The sequence below is a fragment of the Siniperca chuatsi genome, linkage group LG23 (genome assembly GCF_020085105.1).
Source record: "Siniperca chuatsi isolate FFG_IHB_CAS linkage group LG23, ASM2008510v1, whole genome shotgun sequence".
Lineage (NCBI taxonomy): Eukaryota > Metazoa > Chordata > Actinopteri > Centrarchiformes > Sinipercidae > Siniperca > Siniperca chuatsi.
In genome coordinates this window covers 980,367-1,006,386 of record NC_058064.1, presented here as the reverse complement: position 1 = coordinate 1,006,386, position 26,020 = coordinate 980,367, and the positions used below count along the sequence as shown (strand labels likewise).

General features: G+C 48.9%; 1 protein-coding gene across 1 annotated transcript in view; it reads right to left on the bottom strand.

Moving 5' to 3' along the window:
- The window catches only part of eps8a (epidermal growth factor receptor pathway substrate 8a), a 52,694-nt gene extending 28,214 nt beyond the window's left edge, over positions 1-24,480 (bottom strand). The window contains 1 exon segment of the mRNA XM_044186752.1: positions 24,177-24,480. The gene's annotated coding sequence lies outside the window, so the exon portion shown is untranslated.
- Positions 24,481-26,020: the final 1,540 nt, after the last annotated feature.

The window sequence follows — 26,020 nt, the reverse complement described above, 5'->3', positions numbered from 1 at the left end:
TCATTTCTGGCTGGATTACTGTTGAGTTCAGAGGCGACGTGTTTTTTTTTTTTTTTTTTTTTAAAAACGACACATCTATGAAGCGCAGCAGAGTTGGAGGGTGGAGGTCCGGGTGGATGGTGGAGGTGCAAACTACAGTCCACACAGTGTAAACTCAGCGTTACAGTTCTGACCAATCAACAACCGGTACCGATTTAAGACCCGCCTTCAGCACCCCCGTTTACTAGCACGGGACCCGAATACATTTCGCTCCAGTAAAAACGCAGAGTCTGCAAACATCAGCTGCTTCATGACTCTACATGTTAAACCCTTCATCGGTGCAGGACGCCCAGTTCGTCTTCAGAGAGTTAAAACGGGAACAAAGAGCATTCCCATCCCTCCCTCTCATTAACAAATCATTAAACCTTCCTTTGGAGCAGCAGGGAAATGTCACATCCAGGCTGAAATTAAAACGACCTCCACACAAAAGAGTCCCCGAGGTGATTTATGAGCAGACTCGGAGTATGTGGAGATACAACAGCAGCGTTCACACTCTGTTCCTGTATGTACAGTGCAGCCACGTGTGATTACTTTTCCCAGGACTCCATGTTTTATTCAGATGGGACTGTGCAGACTCCATTTTGGGCTCTGTATCCATAACAACAACAACAACAACAACAACAGGCAGGTTTCAGTGATATCTGCTCCTCTGTGAGAGAGACTGAAAACCTGCGAGGCCACGTTCAGGGAGAAATTAGCTCAGTCTGAAGAAAATGATCCTGGAGAAACTTAAATAGTAGCTTTTGATGTTGTCAGTTAAGTTATTGTGTGTGTAACTGCAACTAAAACAGCGTATATATCTACATACAACTTTTAAAAACTGAAGAACAGATGACGTCGTGTCAGTTACTTCCTGTTAATTGTTTACGGGAACACTGTACACACATCAGTTACTATGACGACTACAGAGGTCAAAGGTCAGTTATAGATGTCGGGTTCGTTGTTACATAAGTTAGAGATATTTAACCTGTTGAACTAATGATCAGCTCTTTATCAGTGTTTGTTCTGGGAGGCGACTCCATCTGTACACTGAAATCCACTTCCTGTTTCACTAAAGCTCGCAGGGAACCGGATTTATCTTCACAGAAGCAGAGAAACATAAAACGTACTTTGATTACACAGTTAACATCGGCTGTGTGTCACTACAACAATACACACTACTACTAAACAGGATCAACTCTGCAGACTAAATTCAGTGGACTTTTGACCGTTTATGGACGTTAGCGTTTCACGATGCAACAGTAAATAAATACACTGAGGAAATATGGGAGCTGCAGGAAACAAACTAAAACTAACGATGCACGGTGGAGCAACAAATCTAGAAAGATATCAGAAAACAAAAATCTACATTAAAGATTAAATCTTTCCAAATTTTACATGAGCAGTATTTTTCCAAAGTTGCAGTCTGACGTGTGTGAGGACGTTTAGTGTCATTTCCTGTTGATTCAAAACAGTAAAAATTGGCTCAATTTCTTTTCTTCTTCTCCTTTCACATCGTCATTATAGCAGCTTTAAGTAAAGTTATGGAAAGTACTGTACTTAAGTACAATTTTGAGGTACTTGTACTTTACTTGAGTATTTTCATTTTATGCTACTTCTGCTTCACTACATCTCAGAGACATATTGTACTTTTCACTTCACTACATGTGTTTAACTGCTATAGTTACTTTTCTAAATTAAGATTTTACATAAAAAAACATGTGATCAGTTTATAAAATATGATCCAGATTAAACAAAGTATATAAAGTAGTTAAAATTAGCTCCACTTTAAGTACCGTTTACATATTAATACAATAATAATAATGATCCAATAATATAACAGTACCCACTCTGCATTGAGTACTTTTACTTTTTAACTTTTAGTACATTTTGTTGCTGATACTTGTAACGCAGTATTTGTCTACTGCGGTACTGCTTCTTGTACTTCAGTGAATGATTTGAAGACTTCTTCTGTCTGTTGGGAGGTCTGTCGTCGTAATGTGTGGACAGAACCGAGGGGGGCGGCGAAGAGCCGCGAGTCCTCAGGGCTGTCGGGAATTTAAACCGCAGAAGAAGAAGCTCGGCTCGTCAGAAGTGTTTTACCAGAGCCTACTAATATATATAGGCGACAGTTAGCAGCTAGCATGGACAGCTAACGTAAACACTGTTACATGGTGACGTTACATTACTATTATAAAAATATCCATTATAGCTGCTTTAAAGGTTATACTGGTAACATTTTTATGTTGACGAATATTTAATTAAATAATACATCCACAGAGCTTTTAGAAAAGAGGTGCAGAATAAAAGCATCACTTTTCCTAAAATATAAATAAATTTATATATGATTGTGAATTAAATCATTAACATTTTGACGGGTCCAAAATGAATGTTTTGTTTATCTCAGTGTGAAATGTCTGACGTTTGGTTCCTGCTTCTAAGCCAATAGGATAACGACGTCGGTATCACATGGTACAGTTGCCAGTTTGTTTTGAAGAAACAGACACTGACGTTAGCACATTAGCTATCTTAGCTTAATCGTCCCAACAGCAATAACCCATAAAATTACAGTTCAGCATATTTAAACACTACAACCACTAACAGGTAAAATTTACCAAGAACGCAGTCATTTTCGTCCTTTTAATTTCGTGCGTTTAGATAAACGGTTTATTGGCGCCGTTTGTCTCCTACCGTGCGTGATCGAGCTGTGTTACGTCATAGGCTAACCTTCAGTTTGGATAAGAGAAAGTTATGAAATAAAAACAGGCATCAGACTTGCTCTACGCACTGAGTGAAGGAGACGGGTCATCGTCTGACAGCGATGCAGAGCGCGGAGTGGACGTTAACCTTCTGAACGCAAACACAATAAAACACATTCTGTAAATGCCTGAAGTGCTGGGATGCTGTTTGTGAAGTGCTGGGATGCTGTTTGTGGGAAGTGCACACCCGAGGTGCTGAATGTCTGCGCAAAGTGTGTTTGAGCAACGCGTAGCAGAAATAACCACAGAATCAATGCATTTTAATAGCAGGGAAATTTTACCCGATGGCGGTTTTAGGTATACAGCGACTCCTGGCGGTTCTAGTGTTAAACAAAATAAACAACTGGCGACAGCCGTAGTCCTTAAAACCTTAACTAATGTGTGAGAAAAATAACACACTGTTTTTTATAATCCGCTATGAGATTTGTTTTCAGCAAGTAAACACTTCGTGTTAGGTCAACACTACGCTAACGCTAGCTAACGTCAACTTTTACTGTTGCTGTCTGTCTAATGTGGAGCGCTGTGTATTTTAATAACATCCCTACAATGTACTGTACTCTTTGGGTTAAAATGTAAATATTTAGCTAATGTCTTATAGTGTAAGGATGACTGAAATGTCATTTTACGGTAAGTGTTGCAATATGGGGCCCCTATAATTATTAAATGATGGGAAAAAGGATTAGCTAAAGCTAGCTAGCCGTATCCTCAGATCACCGCACAAAGTAACCTAAATCTATAGCTAATGTATAGCTACATGTTGCTAAATGAATTCATTACTCAGTCACGAAAGATTCATCACTTGACAGAGTCTGAGTCTCAGTCCACTCGACCAGGAAATATGCAGGTTAACGAACTGGGCGCCATCTAGTGGCTGGATGTTATCAATGTTATCAATAGCACCTTTAATTTTCACTGTTTTATTAGTATAAAACAGTAAGAAGCCTGTTTTCTGATCTCCCTCCGCACTGACCTGCCGTCTTGATAAATTCAGCTTAATGTACATTTCACACAGAGCACTACTCGGATACGATATTTAAATGTCAGTTGCCATGACGACACTAAACAGCTGTGGTGGTGACTGTGTGTGAGAGAGAGAACCTCAGACGCACTGAGGAGGGCTGTGAGGCGTTTCCATGGTAACGCAGACCACCATCTGCGGCGAGGAGAGACCACCGAGTCGTGTTAACGCTGACTGCAGAGCTGCTTCACATGCAGATCTGAGATCAGCCGGAGTCTCCCGGCTCTGCTGGAGGACTTTCGCTGTATTTACATGATCTGGTTAGATATTAAACTACAGCCTGACAGAGGTGGAGTCACGTGATGTAGTTAGTTCACCTCTGATGAGCAAACACAGCAGAGGACAAGCTGTTTCTGTACGCGTCAGTCAACACATCTAATGTCCGTTCACAAATACACTTTTTCTGAAAGGACATTTGTACAGACAGCAGCCCACAGAAGAGTAACAGGACAGAACCAACTACCGCCGTCACGAAACCTGCGTTTAAAGTGCCAAAAACGGCCGCTTCACACCGAGCCCTTCGTTTCCCCTCCTCCCTGTTCGGTGAAGTAGCCCGAGTGCGTCGGCGTGGGAGGGGACGGAGGGGGAGCCGCCTCCTCTGCTGGTTTGTTTACTTAACACCAAGTTTCAGCTTTAAACATGGACAAATACACTAAAAAGGCATTCACAAGTATTTCTGCTACCACCATGTTTAGTTGCACTTAATTTCTGTACGTCTGCATATTACGACTCCACACTGTCCCCTCCACTGACTGACAGCTGATTGTTGTACTGGGGGGGGCTTCTGTTGTAATGAGCACTATAAAATGGGACCAGGATCAATAGACAGTGCAATAAAGTGACTGTACACGTAATTTACCGACTCAAAAAGGCGGATTTAGTGTTGAGTCTCTCTCTAAGTGCTTGCGGATGCATTATTCTGTGGTGGCTCAAGTATTAAAAATGGTAAATTCGATGGAGAAACGCGTATTCGGGGCCTCAGTGTCCCGACGCGACTGATGCCGTCACCTCAGCTCAAAGTGGGACGAGCTGCTAAACAAAGCTGACCCACAGAAGAGAACAACACCATACTTCTTCAGTCAACCAGTCCAAAATAACCAGAATACACACACACACACACACACACACAGACGTACATGAAAACAAGGACACGATGTCACACTGAGCAGAACTAACATGGCGTTTTTTTAAAAGTTTGAGCACCAAAATATTTCTGCTACCGTTTGTTTTTACATTTTTCACTATAATGACAAAAAAAATATAAATTTCTGTGTTTCTGCTGAAATGAAACTGTACTGAAGTGTAGATGTTGCCTAACATTACACCCCTGAATAAAGTCACATGGAGGCGAAGTTTACATGTGAAGTCAACGTCCAAAACATGAAAATATTTCCTCGTTAGTTAAAGCTCCTTTTTTCTAAAAAGGCAGAACAAACCGACAAACAGATCAACTGTAAAGAAACCAACAGCTCTTTACTGTCTGCATGTCGACGACTGTAACTGACGTTCAAACAGACTGTAAATGAGTCACTTAAGAGGAAGTGCTGCATCATTTTAACAACTGAGGCTGTAATCGCTTCATTTTATTTACACGAGGCACTTCTGCCTGTCAAACAACTTTATACACGGCAGACATGGCCGAGAGTGTAGAGTGCAGTAATACACAGCACCGACTGCAGTAATACACAGCACAGACTGCAGTAATACACAGCACAGACTGCAGTAATACACAGCACAGACTGCAGTAATACACAGCACCGAGTGCAGTAATACACAGCCCCGAGTGCAGTAATACACAGCACCGAGTGCAGTAATACACAGCACAGACTGCAGTAATACACAGCAGAGTGCAGTAATACACAGCACAGACTGCAGTAATACACAGCACCGAGTGCAGTAATACACAGCATAGACTGCAGTAATACACAGCAGAGTGCAGTAATACACAGCACAGACTGCAGTAATACACAGCAGAGTGCAGTAATACACAGCAGAGTGCAGTAATACACAGTCAGACTGCAGTAATACACAGCTGAGTGTAGTAATACACAGCCGAGTGCAGTAATACACAGCACAGACTGCAGTAATACACAGCAGAGTGCAGTAATACACAGCAGAGTGCAGTAATACACAGTCAGACTGCAGTAATACACAGCTGAGTGTAGTAATACACAGCCGAGTGCAGTAATACACAGCCGAGTGCAGTAATACACAGCCGAGTGCAGTAATACACAGCACAGACTGCAGTAATACACAGTCAGAGTGCAGTAATACACAGCAGAGTGCAGTAATACACAGCCCCGAGTGCAGTAATACACAGCACAGACTGCAGATACTGTGTTTTTGGTTTTTAGCTCTGTTTTGTAGTTACAGCAATTTTAAAAAGCTGTTCTCACTGAAAAGACATAATATTTATTTAGTAAAACAGACGTCAGAAAGTCCGATACAGCGCGTATGTTTTACCTTCGTAGAGCAGAATAATCGGCTCTCACGATTGGCCGACAACACGATGACAACAGACAGATTCTGACCTTTTCTGATATGAAAGCTGATCGTCTTCAGATCTGCAGTATCAGAAACAAAGCAGCAGAGTCTGTTAGTGTCCCACAGAGGAAAGTAAAGAGGATTATTAAGAAGATTTATGTGGTCAACACACACACACACCTAATCCCTACCTTCCTCCTCTTGAACAAAGGGTACTGAACAAGTCCAGGACCGCAGGGAAACACTGAAGCATGTGTTTTCATCAAGAATAAAACCGCGAATGTCCGAGTTCTGCTTTTACTTTAATACAATTGTTCTTTTCTGGTTTTATTCTCAGATGATTCTGAAATTAATTCTCGATTTTAATCCCAAAATAATCCTGAGGTGAATTTCAGAAGTGTAACTATATTCTCAGATTTATTTCATCTCGGGGGAAAATCTGAAGTCTTAAGTTTAATTCTGAATTGTGTGAATATTTTCAAAACTCTGATTTAAATAACGTTTATTTTCTTACTATATTCTAAAGACAATTCTGCAAAACCAGTTCTTCAGTCACACTGTCCTGACTTCAATCTCAAAACAACCGACTTTGACTTCAGATTATCTGTAAAATTTTGAGTTACTCTTGAGATTTTTCTGAGTTCTCCTGAGAATAAAGTCAGAATTATTTTGGGATTAGAGTCCGGATAGAGAAATGTCTGACTTAAAATTTTATAAATCTGATTTAATCTCAGATTGAAGTCAGATGTCTTTAATCAGAATTCTGATATTGTTCCAAACCTTCGGACTTTAATCTGAGTTTTCTTCATGTGGCACTCCTCCTCCATATGTTCAGCTTCACATTAATACAGAGCAAAAGCCTTTAACGCCTCAGATATTTTTTTATATCCGACATTAATAAATGTCTAAAAACTCTACAAGCATGTGAGCAGACCTCCTGGCGCACAGTGGAAACCTTTGCTCTGATTTGGGTTGAATGATCGAAACAAGCGAGCGCTGCACTAATGAGAGCGGCCGTGTGACGATTGATTAGCTGTCCTCTGATTACCCGACAGGATCGAGGCCACGAAGCTCTGCGGGGAGCCGATTCTCATTTATCTGACTGTAACCTACATACTGTGGAGAGGACGCTTTACTGTACCAGGGTCTTACAGCCTGCCGGGGTATTTAGAAATCCCGAAGGTATGATTGTATTTCTATTAAACGGATACAGAGATGGTGTATTGAGGTTAGGGTTGAGCGATATATTGTCGTAAGGGGTGCTGTTTGGAGGTATGTGGACCCAAAAGCAGATGACGAGGAAGCAGTCTCAGGGAAAAGAAGCCGGATGACTACCGTGTTTATTGTGGGGTGGTATGCAGGCAAGAACAGGCAGAGGTGAGCAGACAGGTAATGAGCAGACAAAATCCAAAATCCAAGAATCCAAACAAGGTCCACAGGAGAACAAAGAATCCAAGATAAACTCACAGTCAAGGCTCGGCAAGGAACAACACCATGTGTACAACGATGATCCAACACAGAACAAAGAAAAGGCCGAGACTAAACACCCTAGGGGAGGTGAGACAACGAGACACAGGTGCAAACAATCAAGGGAGGGCCAACAATCAAAACTGGAGGGAAAACACAGACAGGAAGTAAAAACACAAGACACACAAGAGAAGAATAATACTACCAAAATAAAACAGGAAGTGATAACACCTAAACTACCACATATGTTAAAATTTTCCAACCGTCAGCCCAACAACCAGCGACTGAGATGTGTGCGAGCGGCGAGTTCGCTGCGTTCCACAAGCGCTTAGCTTTGCTAGTCTAATAAATAAAACAAAATAAACTCAAGATGTCAAGAAAGGAAATATTCTTACACCTATTTTCCTTATTAAAACAGAAAAATACAACCGTACGCCTTCTGGATTCACGTTTCTGTTTCGCCGAACTAAGAGCAGCTTAAATGGCCTTGTTAGCTCGTAAACACACTTCATTTAAACTCGACACAAACTAAACCACAACGGTTAGTGTTTCCGCTGTTCCAACAATCGCCAACTCCGGTTTGGTCCTTAATTCACCGAGTTAGAAAATATTCTGCCTCTCTGCCGTCGCTGGCCTCTTCGTGCTCGCCAAACGAGAGTCTGTCGCTGAGCGGCGGCTCTCTCGTTCGACGAGGAAGAACATTAAATTAGCAAAATAAAACAACCGATTGCTGATATATTCGTCCAATTTCCCGACCCGAACGGCTGCGTAGGATTGTTTCCGACTCGTGTGATCCAAACATTTCCAATAACTCCAGCGTTGTAAAGTCCAAACGTATTTTTTTTTTTTTTTTTAAAAAATGCTATAATTTCCTAAATTCACATATTATTTTTTCCTAATGAAGTATTCATATTTGTTGGCGTTTAGACTTTCAAAAACATTTTCACTGCGGTCAAAAAACGCACAAAAGGGAGGCAGCACCTGTATTAACGAGGCGGTCTAACAAGCAAACAGCACCATACCTGAGCTGAGGTGATGAGGTGCCTTTTTAATTTTTATTAGACAATCTCCTCTCGCGCTACCCGTCCCATACAGGTACACTGACGACCACAGCGCTCTCCGGTGTTACGCCAACACGGGGGATATTTTACAAGCACAGACCAGGTGAAGCAACAGTGAACACACCTGGTTGGTGCCACGTCGGTTTCAATCGTTTCATTAGGTGACGTCATTAACAACAAGCCTCCTCCACACGCAACTCACCTGCTGCTGTGGAGTAAGAGACAGAGGTGTAGGTGTGTGCGCGCGAATATCCAAATCCCAAATTAACTAACCAACAATGAATATCCGAATATTGAGGTCCAGCCATACTACAACGCCATTTCTCACCAGCAGCTCAGCTTTTACTTTACACACCTCAGGAAGGTATGAACAGATACCGCCCGAGCCGAACCAACACAGGACACTTTACCGAACAGAGAGGACTATTAAAGTGAAGCGAAGTCGTGTTCTCTGTCTTCTGGATTAAGGGCTTTTTAAATCAAGACAAAAAACCTTAAAATTTACCAAATAGCATAAAAACCAGACATTAATTTTCACCTTAAGTGAAACAATTAACAGGTTACTTTCATGCTATTTGGTAAATTAAGATTTTAAGAGGATGACATGCAGATAATTTGATTAATTAAAACATATTAAAGAATTAGCAATATATAAAAAAAAAACAACTTAAATGTACAAAACAGCATTAAAGCATCAATTAAGTTTCATTAATTTTAAGTGAAAAATAAAGGCCCTTTTAAGGTATATGTTAATGAATGAATTTCATTGTATTTGGTCAGTTGTAAAGGGATAAATTAGGGTTGTTAGCTAACGAGAGAGAACATGTAAATCGAACAAGATTTTTTCTCTTTTGATGGAGCTAGGCTAGCAGTTTCCCTCTGCTTCCAGTCTTTGTGCTAAGCTAGGCTAAACACATCCCGTATTGGACACAGAGATGAAACCGATCTCTTTAAAAATTCGTCACTTATGATATCACAGCCACTGTAAACTGTCAGCGGTTGAGAGTTTGATTTATTCAGATTACAGCGTTTCATCACCTCTGGCTGAGTTTAATCCATACCCATCAACACCGACTCTGGTATTGACTTTAATCCTGCAGCTCCGACACTCGACTCCCCAGCACATGTTCACGACCTGATCGCACACAGAGATTCAAAGAGCTCAGTGTGAGAACTAAAATTTTCATCCTCAGTATTTCGGCCTGTCGTTAAGAGGAAGGCATGTGAAGAAGACTAAAACGTCATTACTGCTGAGGGTCGGTGTGTCTGTTAAAGACCGCCTCAACTAATATATTACTACGTAGTAAAGAAGCACCAGAGCTGAACAACTCATTTGTTTTTATATCAGAATTGTAATTTGATGTATACTCGAACTGTATTTGAAGTCTTATATATGACGTATGTTTATGTTCATTTATATTTCACGTACTTCATTTCAGCTGATATGAAGAAACGGAGGTTGAGTCGTGTGTTTTGTTGATGCAGGAAGTCGAATATGTTGGAAAATCTTAATCAAATCTCTTTTAAATGCAATCTGTGATTTTAGTTTATTTACATAAACAATGTCTAATGTAAATATTGTCTTAAGTGTAGCAACAACAAGAATATTTCTTGTTAAGCTTGTTCAGTTTGTGTACAGATAATAAACCAGATATAACCTGTTAATCAGTGAGCCTGCGAGGTGCTGGGAGGTGGATTTTGTTTCAGCTCTACATATTATGTCCAAAACATTGTGATTTCCGTGCCTGTGTCCCGTCTGTCAGGCCTGCTGCGAGCCCGTCGTTAGGTTAACTGTCCCGGGCTCTGAGAGAGCGGACAAGGAGGCTTCATATTATCTGCATGTATATATTAAATGCAGATTAAGACTAAAGCATGTCTGTGGAAAAGCTGTGTGAGGTGGCTCTTTCAGAGCTGTAACTTTGTATTAAAGGAAGAGTTCAACATTTTGAGATAAACGCTGATTCGCTGTTTAAAGGTAAAGAAAAGGCCAAGAAATAGTTCGGCTCATTAAACCACAGACTGTTGTTTACGCTTCAGTTTTTGTATGACTTAAATAAACCAGATATAACAGAATCAGGGAGCTTTAGCACTGTTGGGAGGCTAGCTGTTTCCCCCTGCTTCCAGTCTTTATGCTAAGCTAACTGTCTGCAGCTTCGTATTTACTGCACAGGCATGAGCGCGGCATCAATCTGAACAAAAAGAGGATTCACTGCCGTCGCAGCAGAACTTCAGGTTATTTTCAGAAACACAAACTATGTTCCAGATCAGCGCTGCTGCTCTTTAAAAGTTATGATGTACTGTAACTGCCGTTGTGATAAAGTGACACAGTGTTTGCTCACAGATAACAACAAGCTTCGTTTCTCGGTGAAGTCTTGTTTTCTAAAAGTGCCGGTTTCTACACAGAGAGAGGAAGTGTTTAATGAAGTCTGTCCATCACTGGCCGACACGGAGTCACGCGTCTCTACAAGCGAGAAGCCGAACAACAGATCACACTCGGTCCGACTCGTCCGTCAACACAGCTTCTGTTAAACTAAGTAACTCAAGTGAGGTCGTCCTGAACTCCGCCCACAGCGAGGTCGTCCTGAACTCCGCCCACAGCGAGGTCGTCCTGAACTCCACCCACAGCGAGGCCGTCCTGAACTCCGCCCACAGCGAGGCCGTCCTGAACTCCGCCCACAGCGAGGCCGTTACCGACTGCTCTACATTAACCGGTGAATAACACCTGTTTAAACTTCTCGCGTTGAAGAATAAAACCAGCGGAACGAACTCGATTCTCACAGTAATTAAAGTAAAAACAACTCCAGCTATCAGCTGTACGTAACCAGAACTTAATCTTCATCATCCCTCCAGAGGAGTAAGCCGCTTCACTTCCGCTCGACCCCGAGACGTCCCGCTGCCCTGCGGTCTGAAAGCTGCACGATGCCTGATAAAGCCTCAAACGTTTAAATACATGTAGAGGTCTACGCTGGCGTACACTGAGGCGACGCAACGCTGGAACGTCCCAGCGAAGCGTCTCTGAATCGTGTCCTCTTAACTGTCCAGCTGCGAAAATCCACGCGTGATCAAAACGTAGATTCACTCATCGGAGTCAGTTCATGTAAAATACACTTACAGCTTATTGGTGGAGGTTGTTGAGGCTGTATGAAACCTGAGAGGAGTACCTGCAGACACTACTCAGGGCACGGACTACGTCTTTTTTCTAGTAATATTCACATTTACGGTCAGTATAAAAGAGTCAGATGAGCTCAGAGCTGTTTGCAGTAAAGATACGACTTCATCCATCAGGACGCATCAGGGTCTATAAGAGGAAACGAGTCAGAGCATTGACACAGAGCTTTACCGAGCTTTTATTTTGTTAAACCACCATTATGGAAAGATCAATAACCAAACTGTGACATCATTTGTCATTTGTTAGACTGACTGTTGTATAAATTAATAAAATAAATAAATAAATGTATACAAATCTCATGTGTCGCCCTGTTTTTATTAAACGCCACTAAAAAAGGTGGAGATGCACGTCCGCGTCCGCGTAGACAACCGGCTGCGCCGCGGGCGGAGTTCGTACGCTGCGCGATTCTGGAGGACTCCACTAGAGGGCACACCGGAGACCGCACACAACTTCCAGATCTGCACGAAGTGAACAACAAACATGGCGACGCTCGAGGACGTTACTGTTACTTTTGAGATCAAGGCATTTTCCGCCGTGTTTCTAAAACGGTACGCAGCTTTTCTGACGCGCATATTTGTGACAGCGCAGCGGCGACGACACATCGTACAGACGCGGGTAATTGCGAACTTTGTCTATTAGCTTGTCTTCAAAACTTTCCGCCATTGTTGTCGCTGCTGACGTGCCTGCGCGCCCCCCCCCACACCGCATGTTGCGGACGCGTGGCGTTCATTTCTGACACTTTGACAAACGCGCTGCGTTTCCTGTAGCGGCTTCACAATAAAAGCTTTTAAATGTGAAGCAGCAGTAAGCCGACACTAAACCTAACTGGACTGTCCCCGTCTGAGGAGTCCCGACTGGTTCGGGATCTGCCGAAAACATCCTGACCCACTTTCTCAGCGCTGAGACCTGAAGACGGACTCGTGGGATTTCTTTTTTTGGGTGTCTAATATTTATTTCAGGAAGTAAACGAGGTAAAAAAGTATGTTAGCTGATAAATGTTGGTAAACATTTCATTGATACGTTGTATTTTATAAACGTATCAGAATGTTGTCAATAAACCAAATACACTGCGGTATTAATACTAACGAGTACTGTATAAATGTGTATATCGCCTACCTGTAGGAAACGTCCACAGGTGAGCAGACTGCCAGAGAATCCAGCAGTAACAAACCTCCGCAGGCTCTCAGGTAAAGTGTCTGCGTTTCATGTGTGACAGATTACTGAGGATCCAGGTCTCTGCAGGACCTGGATTTGCTGCAGCAGCTTGTTGACGAAGGTTTAAGCCTCTAATGACTCATTATGGACAGGTGGGGGAGGAGCAGGGGAGGAGGAGGGAGAGGAGCAGAGGGAGGAGCAGGGGAGGAGGGAGAGGAGCAGAGAGAGGAGGGGAGGAGGGGGGAGAGGAGGGGAGAGGGGAGGAGCAGGAGAGGAGGGGGAGAGGAGCAGAGGGAGGAGGAGGAGGGAGGGGGGAGAGGAGCAGAGGGAGGAGGAGGGGGAGGAGGGAGAGGAGCAGAGGGGAGGAGCAGAGGAGGAGGAGGGGGGGGAGGAGAGGAGAGGAGCAGAGGGAGGAGCAGGAGAGGAGGGGGGAGAGGAGCAGAGGGAGGAGCGGGAGAGGGAGGAGGAGGAGGGGGGAGGGAGGGGAGCAGAGGGAGGAGCAGGAGAGGAGAGGGGGAGGAGGGGGAGGGGAGCAGGGGAGGAGCGGGGGAGGAGGAGGAGAGAGGAGGGAGCAGAGGAGGAGGGGAGGAGGGGAGGAGCGGAGAGAGGAGCAGGAGAGGAGGAGGGAGCAGAGGAGCAGAGGGAGGAGCAGGGGAGGAGCAGGAGAGGAGCGGCAGGGGGAGGAGCAGAGGAGGAGCGGGAGGAGGAGCGGGGGAGGAGGAGGAGGGGAGAGGAGCAGAGGAGAGGGAGGAGCAGGAGAGGAGCGGCAGGGGGAGGAGCAGGAGAGGAGCGGGGGAGGAGCTGAGGAGGAGCAGAGGAGGAGCGAGGAGGAGGGGAGGAGAGGAGCAGAGGGAGCAGAGGAGCAGAGGGAGGAGCAGGAGGAGCAGAGGAGAGGAGCAGAGGGAGGAGCGGGAGAGGAGAGGAGAGGAGGGAGGAGGGGGAGGAGGGGAGGAGAGGGAGGAGGAGGGGGGAGGAGGGAGAGGAGCAGAGGAGGAGCAGGAGAGGAGGCGCAGGGGGAGGAGCAGGAGAGAGGGGGAGGAGCGGGAGGAGGAGGGAGAGGAGCAGGGGAGGAGCAGAGGGAGGAGGGAGGAGGAGGAGGAGGCAGGAGAGGAGGGGGAGCAGGAGAGGAGCAGAGGAGCAGAGGGAGGAGCAGGAGAGGAGCGGGGGGAGGAGCAGAGAGAGGAGGGGAGGAGGAGCGGGAGGAGCAGGAGGAGCAGAGAGGGCAGAGGGAGGAGCAGGAGAGGAGGAGCAGGGGAGGAGCAGGAGAGGAGCGGGGGAGGAGCTGGAGGAGGAGCAGGAGAGGAGCGGGAGGAGGAGCAGGAGAGGAGGAGCAGGAGAGGAGGGGGAGGAGCAGGGAGCAGAGGGAGCAGGGGAGAGGAGCAGGGGAGGAGCAGGAGGGAGCAGGAGGAGAGGAGGAGGAGCAGAGCAGAGAGGAGGAGAGGAGCAGGGAGCAGGGGAGGAGCTGGAGGAGGAGCAGAGGAGGAGCGGGAGGAGGAGGAGGGGAGAGGAGCAGGAGGAGCAGGAGCAGAGGGGAGCAGAGGGGGAGGAGCAGGAGAGGAGCGGGGGGAGGAGCAGGAGGAGGAGCAGAGAGGAGGGGGAGGGAGGAGCAGGAGAGGAGCAGGAGAGGGGAGCAGGAGAGGAGCAGGAGAGGAGCAGGAGAGGGGGGAGCAGGAGAGGAGCAGGAGAGGAGCAGGAGAGGAGCGGGGGGAGCAGTTGGTCAAACATGGTTCGTTTGACCAACAGGCCAAAACCTACAAATACTCAGTTTAATGTCATTTATGAGACAGAAAAGCATCAAACCCTCACAGTTTACTTTAGTTAGACCGATGCGAAAACAGCTGCTGCAGCTCTAAAAAGGTTTTACTGAATGAACCAACAGGAAACCGACTTCTTTCAGCTCGTGCGGCTCCCAGCTTCAGTCGGACTTTGGATGAAAGGTTTGCGATTGATGGACTCCCCCCCCACCCCGCCTGAACTCCTGCACGCGCTCACATGCGAAAACAGACGTCTGCAAGGTCGAACGTCAAGTTTCTCCGAGATAAAAACCTGCACGTCATTAATGAACTTTACACACACACACAAATCAGTCAGATAAAAACTACAAACATCACAATCCTCTCGGTCCGTCAGCAGATCCGAACGCCAGCCGGCAGCGTGTCTGACCAACAACACAAACCAGAAAGCCTTCAGGATTCAGTTCCTACAGCAGGAAAATAAAACCTCCGAGATAAGAAGAGAAACAGCAGCGAGCCGCAGCCGATAACAGACAGCCTGACCTCCGGAAAGCCCGACGGGATCAACAGACAGCCTGTGAAGCTTTAACAAAGCGACAGTGAAGCTCTGACAGCGCCAACGTGTGATCAAACATCGCTGGTCCAACGCTGACCACACGCTACGCCCAGTTACCTCAAACACAGTCGCTTCCGTTTCCCGTCGGATTTTGGGCCAAAATTAATCAGATTCCAGAGTGAATTAGAGTTAAAATCAGCCCCAATAATTAATAAACAGATTTCAGATATAGATATGATCATGAATAGCCTGTTAACACGTCTGCTGCTGGAAGAACCGACCAACCAATCAGAGCGTCTCTAACTAACCAGCTGTACACCGACTGACCGTAAGCGTGTTGAAAAGTTAAATATCAATACTGGCCTCACGATGCCGATCAGAAGCCGATACGCGATATTACTTAGATTTAGGAGGGACCGCGATCCAGCTGTTGATCTGATCAGAGGTCAGCGGCACGTTTCCTCGCCCACGCTCCGGCGAGAGAAGAGCAGCGCTTTCAGAACTTTATTGAGACAGATCAATGAACAGCTGTGGCCCTACAGTGATCAGTTCCCCTCTGACGGATCATTAGACGACGTCGAGCTGTGAAACCCTACACGGGCTCCTCCAACGCATCACAGCAGCACCTGGCAGGTACGGTTACGCCACCCCGTCGTCACGGTAACAGACGACACAAACAGGAAGAGCTCCCAGGAGACGCCCCGGTAACAGTCGGTGACATCAGCAGTTCACAGGGAGACTGTGATGGACAATCATCAATAAGTCATCAATACTGAAAATAATAATCAGTTTGCAGTACTTTTACTTAAATATTGGAGCACATTTTCATGTTAGTACTTAATAATCTTTCTGTTGGAGATTCTGCGTATTTGAAACATCTGTTGATGAACGCGTTTAAACAGCAGCAGCGGTACTAATAATAATAATAATAATAATAATAATAATAATAATAATAGCAGTAGTAGCAGTAGTAGTAGCAGCAGCAGTAGCAGCAGTAGCAGTAGCAGTAGCAGTAGCAGTAGTAGCAGCAGCAGTAGCAGCAGTAGCAGTAGCGATAATAATAATAATAGTAGTAGCAGTAGCAGTAGCAGCAGTAGCAGTAGCGATAATAATAATAATAGTAGTAGCAGTAGCAGCAGCAGCAGTAGCAGCAGTAGCAGTAGCGATAATAATAATAATAGTAGTAGCAGTAGCAGCAGCAGCAGTAGCGATAATAATAATAATAGCAGTAGCAGTAGCAGTAGTAGCAGCAGCAGCAGTAGCAGCAGCAGTAGCGATAATAATAATAATAGCAGTAGTAGCAGTAGCAGCAGCAGCAGTAGCGATAATAATAATAATAGTAGTAGCAGTAGCAGCAGCAGCAGTAGCAGCAGCAGTAGCGATAATAATAATAATAGCAGTAGTAGCAGTAGCAGCAGCAGCAGTAGCGATAATAATAATAATAGTAGTAGCAGTAGCAGCAGCGGCGGTAGCAGCAGCAGTGGCGATAATAATAATAATAGCGGTAGTAGCGGTAGCAGCAGCGGCGGTGGCGATAATAATAATAATGGTAGTAGCGGTGGCAGCGGCGGCGGTGGCGATAATAATAATGGTAGTAGTAGCAGCGGCGGTAGCAGCGGCGGTGGTAGCAGCAGTGGCAGCAGCGGTGGTGGCGGTGGTGGTAGCAGCGGTGGCGGTGGTAGCGGCGGTGGCGGTGGTGGCGGTGGCGATGTAATGGTAGTGGCGGTGGTGGTAGCGGCGGTGGCGGCGGTGGTAGTAGCAGCGGTGGTAGCAGTGGCAGCAGCGGCGGTGGTAGCGGTGGCGGTGGCAGCGGTGGCGGCGGTAGTGGCGATAATAATAATGGTAGTGGTGGCAGCGGCGGCGGTAGTAGCAGTGGCAGCGGTGGCGGTGGTAGCGGTAGTGGTAGCAGCGGTGGCGGTGGTGGCAGCAGCGGTGGTAGCGGTAGTAGTGGCAGCGGTGGCGGTGGTGGCAGCGGCGGCGGTGGCGATAATAATAATGGTAGTAGCGGTGGCAGCGGTGGCAGCAGCAGTGGCGATAATAATAATGGTAGTGGTAGTGGCAGCGGCGCGGTGGCAGCAGTAGCAGTGGTAGCGGTAGTGGTAGCAGCGGTAGCGGTGGTAGCAGCAGCGGTGGTAGCGGTGGTAGTAGCAGCGGTAGCGGTGGTAGCAGCGGCGGCGGTGGCGATAATAATAATAATGGTAGCGGTGGCAGCGGTAGCAGTGGTAGCGGTGGCAGCAGTAGCAGCAGCGGTGGCGATAATAATAATGGTAGTAGTAGCAGCGGTAGCGGTGGCGGCGGTGGCGGTGGTGGTGGCAGCGGTGGCGGTGGTGGCGGCGGCGGTGGTAGCGGTGGTAGTGGCAGCGGTAGCGGTGGTAGCAGCAGCGGTGGCGGCGGTGGTAGTGGCAGCAGCGGTAGCGGCGGCGGTGGCGATAATAATAATGGTGGTGGCAGCGGTGGTAGCGGTGGCAGCGGCAGTGGCAGCAGCGGTGGCGATAATAATAATGGCGGTGGTAGTAGCGGTGGCAGTGGCAGCGGTAGTAGCGGTGGCGGCGGCGGTGGTAGCGGTGGTGGCGGCGGTGGCGGCGGCGGCGGTGGCGATGTAATAATGGTAGCGGTGGCAGCGGTGGCGGTGGCAGCGGTGGCGGTGGTAGCGGCAGCGGTGGCGGTGGTAGCGGCGGCGGTGGTAGCGGTGGTGGTGGCAGCGGTGGCGGTGGTAGCGGCAGCGGTGGCGGCGGTGGTAGTAGTGGCAGCAGCGGTGGTGGTGGCAGCGGCGGTGGCAGCAGCGGCAGTGGCGATAATAATGTGTGGTAGTGGTGGCAGCGGTGGCGGTGGCAGCGGTGGTAGCGGTGGCGGTGGTGGCGGTGGTGGTGGCGGTGGTGGCGGCGGCGGTGGCGGTGGTAGCGGTGGTGGCGGCGGTGGCGGTGGCAGCGGCGGTGGCAGCAGCGGCGGCGGCGATGGCGATGTGTGTGGTGGTGGTAGCGGTGGCGGTGGTAGCGGCGGTGGTAGCGGTGGCGGTGGTAGCGGCGGTGGTAGCGGTGGCAGTGGCAGCGGTGGCGGCGGCGGTGGTGGCAGCGGTGGCGGTGGCAGCGGTGGCAGCGGCGGTGGTGGCAGCGGCGGCGGTGGCGATAATAATGGTAGTAGTAGCAGCGGCAGCGGTGGCGGTGGCAGCGGTGGCGGTGGCAGCGGTGGTGGCGGTGGCAGCGGTGGCGGCGGCGGTGGTAGCGGTGGTGGTAGCGGCGGTGGCGGTGGTAGCGGCAGCGGTGGCGGCGGCGGTGGTGGTGCGCAGCAGCGGTAGCGGCGGCGGTGGCGATAATAATGTGGTGGTGGTGGCAGCGGTAGCGGTGGCAGCGGTGGTGGCGGTGGCGGTGGTGGCGGTGGTGGTAGCGGTGGTGGCGGTGGTAGCGGCAGCGGTGGCGGTGGTGGCGGTGGTGGCAGCGGTGGCGGTGGCGGCGGCGGTGGCGGCGGCGGTGGCGGCGGTGGCGGCGGCGGTGGCGATAATAATGTGTGGTGGTGGTAGCGGTGGCGGTGGCGGTGGCAGCGGTGGTAGCGGTGGCAGCGGTGGCGGTGGCAGCGGTGGTGGTGGCGGCGGCGGTGGCGGCGGTGGCGGCGGTGGTGGCGGCGGTGGTAGCGGTGGCGGTGGCGGCGGTGGCAGCGGTGGCAGCGGCGGTGGTGGTAGCGGCGGTGGCAGCGGTAGCGGTGGCAGCGGTGGCAGCGGCGGCGGTGGCAGCGGTGGCGGTGGTAGCAGCAGCAGCGGCGGTGGCAGCGGTGGCGGTGGCAGCAGCGGTGGTGGCAGCAGCGGTGGTGGGCAGCAGCAGCGGTGGCGGTAGCAGCGGTGGTGGTAGTGGCAGCGGTAGCAGCAGCGGTAGCGGTGACGGTGGTAGCGGCAGCGGTAGTAGTGGCAGCGGTGGTAGCGGTGGCGGCGGCGGCGGTGGTGGTGGTAGCAGCGGTGGCAGCAGCGGCGGTGACGGTGGTAGCGGCGGCGGTGGTGGTAGCAGCGGTGGTGGTGACGGTGGTAGCGGCAGGCGGTGGTGGTGGCAGCGGTGGTAGCGGTGGCAGCGGCGGCGGTGGTGGTGGTGGCAGCGGTGGCGGTGGTGGTGGCGGCGGTGGCGGTGGTGGCGGCAGCGGTGGTGGTGGCGGCGGTGGTGGCGGCAGCGGCGGCGGTGGCGGTGGCGGTGGTGGTAGCGGTGGCAGCGGTGGTGACGGTGGCGGCAGCGGTGGCGGTGGCGGTGGTGGTGGCAGCGGTGGCGGCGGCGGTGGTAGCAGCAGCGGCGGCGGTGGTGGCGGCAGCGGTGGCAGCGGTGGCGGCGGTGGCGGCGGCGGTGGTGGCGGCAGCGGTGGCAGCGGTGGCGGCGGCGGTGGTAGCAGCAGCGGTGGTAGCGGTGGCAGCAGCGGCGGCGGTGGCGGTGGTGGCGGTGGCGGTGGTGGCGGCGGCGGTGGCGGTGGCAGCGGTGGTAGCGGTGGCAGCGGTGGCAGCGGTGGCGGTGGTGGTGGCGGCGGTGGTAGCGGTGGCAGCGGCGGCGGTGGTAGCGGTGACGGTAGCAGCGGTGGTGACGGTGGCAGCAGCGGTGGCGGTGGTAGTAGCAGCGGCGGTGGCGGTGGTAGTGGCGGTGGCGGTGGCGGTGGTAGTAGCAGCGGTGGTAGCGGTAGCAGCGGCGGCGGTGGTAGCGGTGACAGGCGGCAGCGGTGGTGACAGTGGCAGCAGCAGCGGCAGCGGTGGCAGTGGCGATAATAATAATAATAGCGGTGGTAGTAGCGGTGGCAGCGGCGGCGGTAGTAGCGGTGACGGTGGCAGCGGTGGTGACGGTAGCAGCAGCAGCGGCGGTAGCGGTGGTAGTAGCAGCAGCGGTGGCGGTGGTGGTAGCAGCAGCGGTGGCGGTGGCAGCAGCAGCGGCGGCGGCAGCAGCAGCAGCAGCGGCAGCGGTAGCGGTGGCAGTGGCGGTGGCGGTGGCAGCGGCGGCGGCGGTGGCGGTGGCGGTGGCAGCAGCGGCGGCGGTGGCAGCAGCAGCGGCAGCGGCAGCAGTGGCAGCAGCGGCGGTGGTGACAGTGGCAGCGGCAGCAGCAGCAGCAGCAGCAGCAGCAGCAGCAGTAGCAGCAGCAGCAGCAGCAGCAGTAGCAGCAGCAGCAGCAGCAGCAGCAGCAGCAGTAGTGACAGTAGCAGCAGCAGCAGCAGCAGCAGCAGCAGCAGCAGCAGCAGCAGCAGCAGCAGCAGCAGCAGCAGCAGCAGCAGCAGCAGCAGTAGCAGCAGCAGCAGCAGCAGTAGTGACAGTAGCAGCAGCAGTAGTAGTAGCAGTAGCAGCACTTTCTAACTTTTTAACTTTCTATTTGTTCATTGTTTTCTTTAGTTTGTCTTCTTTCCCCTCGTCTAATTTGTGAGATCCAGCTTTGTGTTAGTCCAGGGGTTTCTGTTGTGCGCCTTCATGCACATATTTGTTTTAGTCTATTTTTAGCACGCAGGCGTGTGCAGAAGCTGTACCTGCAGACGTTACCGCAGGTGCAGCGCTGCACGCAGGCAGGTATGTGCTTAGAGGCGTGTGTCATCGGGAAGAAGTACACGTCTGTATATTATGTTTGTTTTTCTACACATCGACAAACGATCTGTAGCTGTGTTTACAGCTTAATGTGGTTTAAAGATTTAAGTTACCTGTTCTGCGTCCATCTGTGGACATTAAACTTAATAAACTGTAAGAAAGAAAATGCTTGTTTGACTAAAAACGTAAAAACAGATCTTTGACATGAAATCAAGTATTTTTCCCTGCAGATATGTTTGGTTCAGTGAAGAATCTGAACACTTCCTCCATCAGTGGTTATAAAGAAAGTAAAAACAGCCCCAGCAGAGACCTTCGGGGTCGGCAAACATCCAGAAATAGTCGTTTCCCATGAAGACCACAGTCCCAGCAGAAAACAGATCCAGGACCAGCTGCGGACTTTAATCCTTCACTATCAGACAGGAAGCTCTGAAAATGGGACGAAGCTACAGAAAACAGCTCAGATTACACAACGCTCGGCTCGAAGGTCCTTCGAGTGTTCGGCTTCAGCGCGTGCAGTTATCCAAGAGCCGGACGACCTCTGACCTCCAGGAACAACGGCTAACGGCAAGCTAACAGCACACCTGACAGGTAGAAGAGGATCCTCGTAGAATCTGAACTATGAGATTAAAATCTTACCTTCACTCAGACAGACTCAGTGATTTCTGTCCAAATTTCCCACAATTCACCCCGAGTCCGCCCACGTTCGCCGAGTCCGCCGGTTTCAGCCGTTCAGTCAGTGCAGTATTAACCACGGCGGGAGCTAAAGTGTAAACCACTCTCTCGACACTTCCTGTGTGAACTTCAAAATAAATGCGTTTCTAATGGCGGCGAAGCTAACAACTCGGTTTGTACTTGCGCTGCCTTCAAATGGAACTCGTGAGCTCGTGGTTACGACACGGGAAGTGGCGTACACGATGTGCGTGGCGTTCGTGTGCTACGTCCATATACTGTATAAAACGCGGCTGTATCTGTGACGTCACCCGTAGGCTTCCGAAGAGCCGTTGTGAAGCTCGAAGTGGGCGGCTCCGGCCGTCGACATCTTGGCAGTGCTGACTCCGCCCAAAAATGGCCAGAGGTGGCGCTGAGGCGGGCCGTTTTCTGCACCAGGCTGCAAACATGTCGGCCATTTTAACACGGGGCTCTATGGGGATTAACCCTTTTGGAGCCTCGAGTGGCCATTCACGAAACTGCAGTTTTTAGCACTTCCTGTTGACCTCATTTTTCAGCCCCGGAGGTTGCCGCTTGGCTAAGTGGCGAGAACACCGCTGCTAGGCAACGGCAACACGGACGCCAAAAGACTCCGCGTTGCGCTCTCGTCATTCTTAACTTCTTTCCAAGAAATGCTGACTTTGTGTTTCAACGCCACGCGGTGGAACAGGAAATGAAATTTACCACAAATTTAAATAACTTCATGGCCTCCTCCACCGCCGTTTCTGAAAACGTCGGCAAACGCGTCACAACAACGAGGTTGTGAATACGTCTTGGGGGGGGGGCGTTCACGTGGACTCTCCTCGTGAACACGGTAACCACGACCCCGTCTGAAGGCAGCTCTGGACCCGTGACCTCCCGGTAGCGCGGGTCCTTTCCGGTAGCCATCTTTGTTTGGGTCAAGGTAGACACGGGCCTTGAGGAACCAGCTGGAACCGCCCTCGTGGATCTGACCGGTCATTTCTGGCAGGACAGACGCGTCTTACAGATCAGAAATGTCTGCGAATCATTCAGGTATCGTCACCGAGACCTTTGTCAAAGCTAAAATATCAAATAATGTTTTTAAAAAAAACACCATTTCTGTGACTCGAATGCAAATGTCTGAAAAGATGAGTGCATGAGAGCTGAGGCCCGGTTCCGTGAAGGTAACATGTAGACTGGGCTCCTCACCTGAGACCTGCACTTCTCAGAACACCAATTACCTGCAGAGGTCACAGGAGGGGAAACTAATGAGCTGCTGCAGCCAATTAGCGACTGTTAACCGTTTACACCTGCTTCTCTGTCCATTCCTCTTAGATTTTACACTAAATATTCATTAATGTGGCTCAGCTTTTAGGGGAATTAAACATTAAAACCGTTAAACCACACGAGGCTACGTGTTCTTTTTCCCGCTGAAACCAGGTGAGACTGAGCTGCTAGCTGACAGCTAAAGTCAAAGATAACAGGAACCGTTTGTTTTAAAAAGACAAAGAGAGAGAAAAGGAAACCGCGGAGACCTTCCGTTAACCCGGGGGGAACAATGAGGAGCCGTGATATCTCTGTCATCCCTGGCAACCGGGCTCCATTCAGGCCAAGCCAAACAAAAGGGAGCGACACGCCGGGCAGCCCCGGACACACAGGCGGGGACAGACCGCCTGTTGCCCGGGCTGCCTCACACACACACACCTACACCTGTGCGACGACAACGTTACCTAGGCTGGTTTGTTATTATTGTCTTTCATTCAGGTAAACTCAGGCGTTTTTCTTTCAGTGACAAACTGGTGGTCACTATGCGGAGCGTGGAGCTGCCCTTCACCTTCATTTGTCTCACAGACACATTGTGCCAAACTCCGTAAGAGATTCTGGCGATTTAAGGTGAACTCGGGCATCATTAAGTATACATGTTGGTTTAGACCTTAACTGGATTGTTAAGAGTTGTTTTAGGAACTGTTGGTAATTTCGGCATAAATATGATCCACTATTAGACAGTGAATTTATAATAATTTGCTTAGTAAAACTTGGTTTTGGTTCACACTGCTCGCTATCGCCTAATACTACGTAACGTTAATTTTCTTCGAGGAGACACGAGAAATAACAGGAGAAGTGGTAATTAAAGTTTAATTTAAATTAGTAAAACACATTTGTGTGTGGTGGATGTATGCCGAAATGAAGATGTGATCCCGACCCTTAGTTATATTATGTGTTTTCGTGTGTATGTGCCTGTGAATATATACGGAATCATTTAATCTAAAATGTCCAATGCTGTCTGGTGAGGGTGTTCTCCGCTTACAAGACCAAAGGGCCACCTTTCTTTCTACAGTGCAGATCAAGTTGCCTTTGCATTTACATTTTCTGGGAAGGTTGACCCACGAGCAAGCTGATAAAACAATTATATATTTATTATTTCCCGAATTGAGCGCGAAGTTAAAGAAACCATCTTTTTTAAAAAAAGAGCAGCGGTTCGTGTGACGGGGAGAAATGTTTGTCTCCGGGCGGAGCTGCGGGAGGAATGCGAAGTGGAAATCATTAAAAGCAGCTTACCTGCAGGTGCGGGCTTCATCAAATTAACCGCGTAGCGTTAGAAAAACATGGCACAGCCCGCCCGTCCAGGCTGCTTTTACCGTCTCCTCTCAACACTTTGTATCCGACGAACTGAACTCTCGTTCGGCTACAGAAGTTCGTGTCAGCGGCTCGGATCTCCGGAGATGTGACCCGTAAAACTACACTTGACTTTGAATAATGTGAGAAAGCGGCGACCTGCCCGGAGACCGCGGAGGGTTTGGGCCCGGAGCGCCGACTGGCAGGGAGACCTGCTGCCTCCAGTGGACACGCCCACCGCGTCTCGAGTTACACTAACATTTACTTCTTATTTAACTTACGTGAAAAATACTGTTACTCCTGCATTTAAAATTATATTAAGTATAAAAGTATCAGCATCAAAATATACCTAACGTGCGCAAAGTAAATGTTTATTACAATTTTATGAAATTATATTTTTTATTTAAATCCAGGAGTTTTTATTTCGTAATGAGACTTTTTCATCGCAGATTTTCTTTCTGTCAGTCGAGACAAACAGGGCGGGAGATAAAACCAGAAAAGGGACGTTTTGAAAATAAACACCTGCTGGAATTAAACTGTGACACTTTTTGTCAGATAACTTCCTGTCTGAAGCCTTAAACTCATTTTAAGAAAAGTTCCCTTTATGGACTTCTTGATTCTTTTTTTATTATTCAGCTTTTTTCTAACCAGAAGAGTTTAAAAGCAGCAAAGCACGAGGCTCAGTTACACTAATGTCTGGAGGCGAGCGCCTTCCAGTCAACGCTCAGGGAACGCAAAGCACGCGCCTCGCTGTGTAAAGGTTATGACGCCCCCTGCTGGTCAACGCACGCACTGCGTGATGAGCTAATGCGGCCGAAACTGTGACAAGCTCCGTCTGCAGGCTGAGGACGTAACGGAGCACACTCACTCAGGTACAAGTTCAAGGTGCTTGTACTTTTACTTGTATTAACATTTTATTTCATTATACTTCCACTCCGCCGCATCTCAGACATAAATATTATACTTTTTACTGCACAGGGACGAGTTTTACTGCCGTACTTTAACTCCATGTTGCTGATTATTCTTCTGTATGCAGGACTTTGACCTGTAGGAGTGTTTTCAGTGTGTGGTGTCAGGACTTTCACTGCAGTAAAGGATCTGAATGCTTCTTCCACCGCTGACTGCTGAAGTTACTGTTTGTAGATTTAGATTTTTATAATCAAAACAAATCATAAATTCAGTTTAAACTGCCCATAAAACAGACCGCTGACACGTCGATAATCAATAATTCACTCTTAAAGAAACTTCTTCAGTGTGAAATGAAATTGTAGCTTGTTTCTGAGACGGAAAAGACCTGGCAGGATCCTTCCGGTGCAAATTAACTTTTATTACAAATAACCAAATAATTCAAATTTTAAAAAATTAAATGCAAAAGTCTAGTTGGCAATTTAATTTTCCAGTGTAAGCTGCACTTTGCTAAACTGAAGGTGAAAACGTCACATCAGTGGCCGCTGGTGATGCTGACGGCGTGACGTCATTACGTCGTGTTACAACCCGTCAATCAAACCTGGACTGACTGCCACGTAAAACCGTCTGATCTGAACTCAAAGCCCACACCGGAGCCACAGCTCAGAACCTGATCCTGGTGAGGCTTAGAGGGACTTTGCATCATCACCATCATCATCATCATCATCATCATCATCTCCACCATCATCATCATCATCATCTCCACAATCATCACCTCCATCACGCAGAACCCAGGAACTGCACGACTGGACGTAACTGAAATATGAGACTGTCATTTTGTTTGGCTGCAAATACACACACTACACCTGATCCAGGACTCA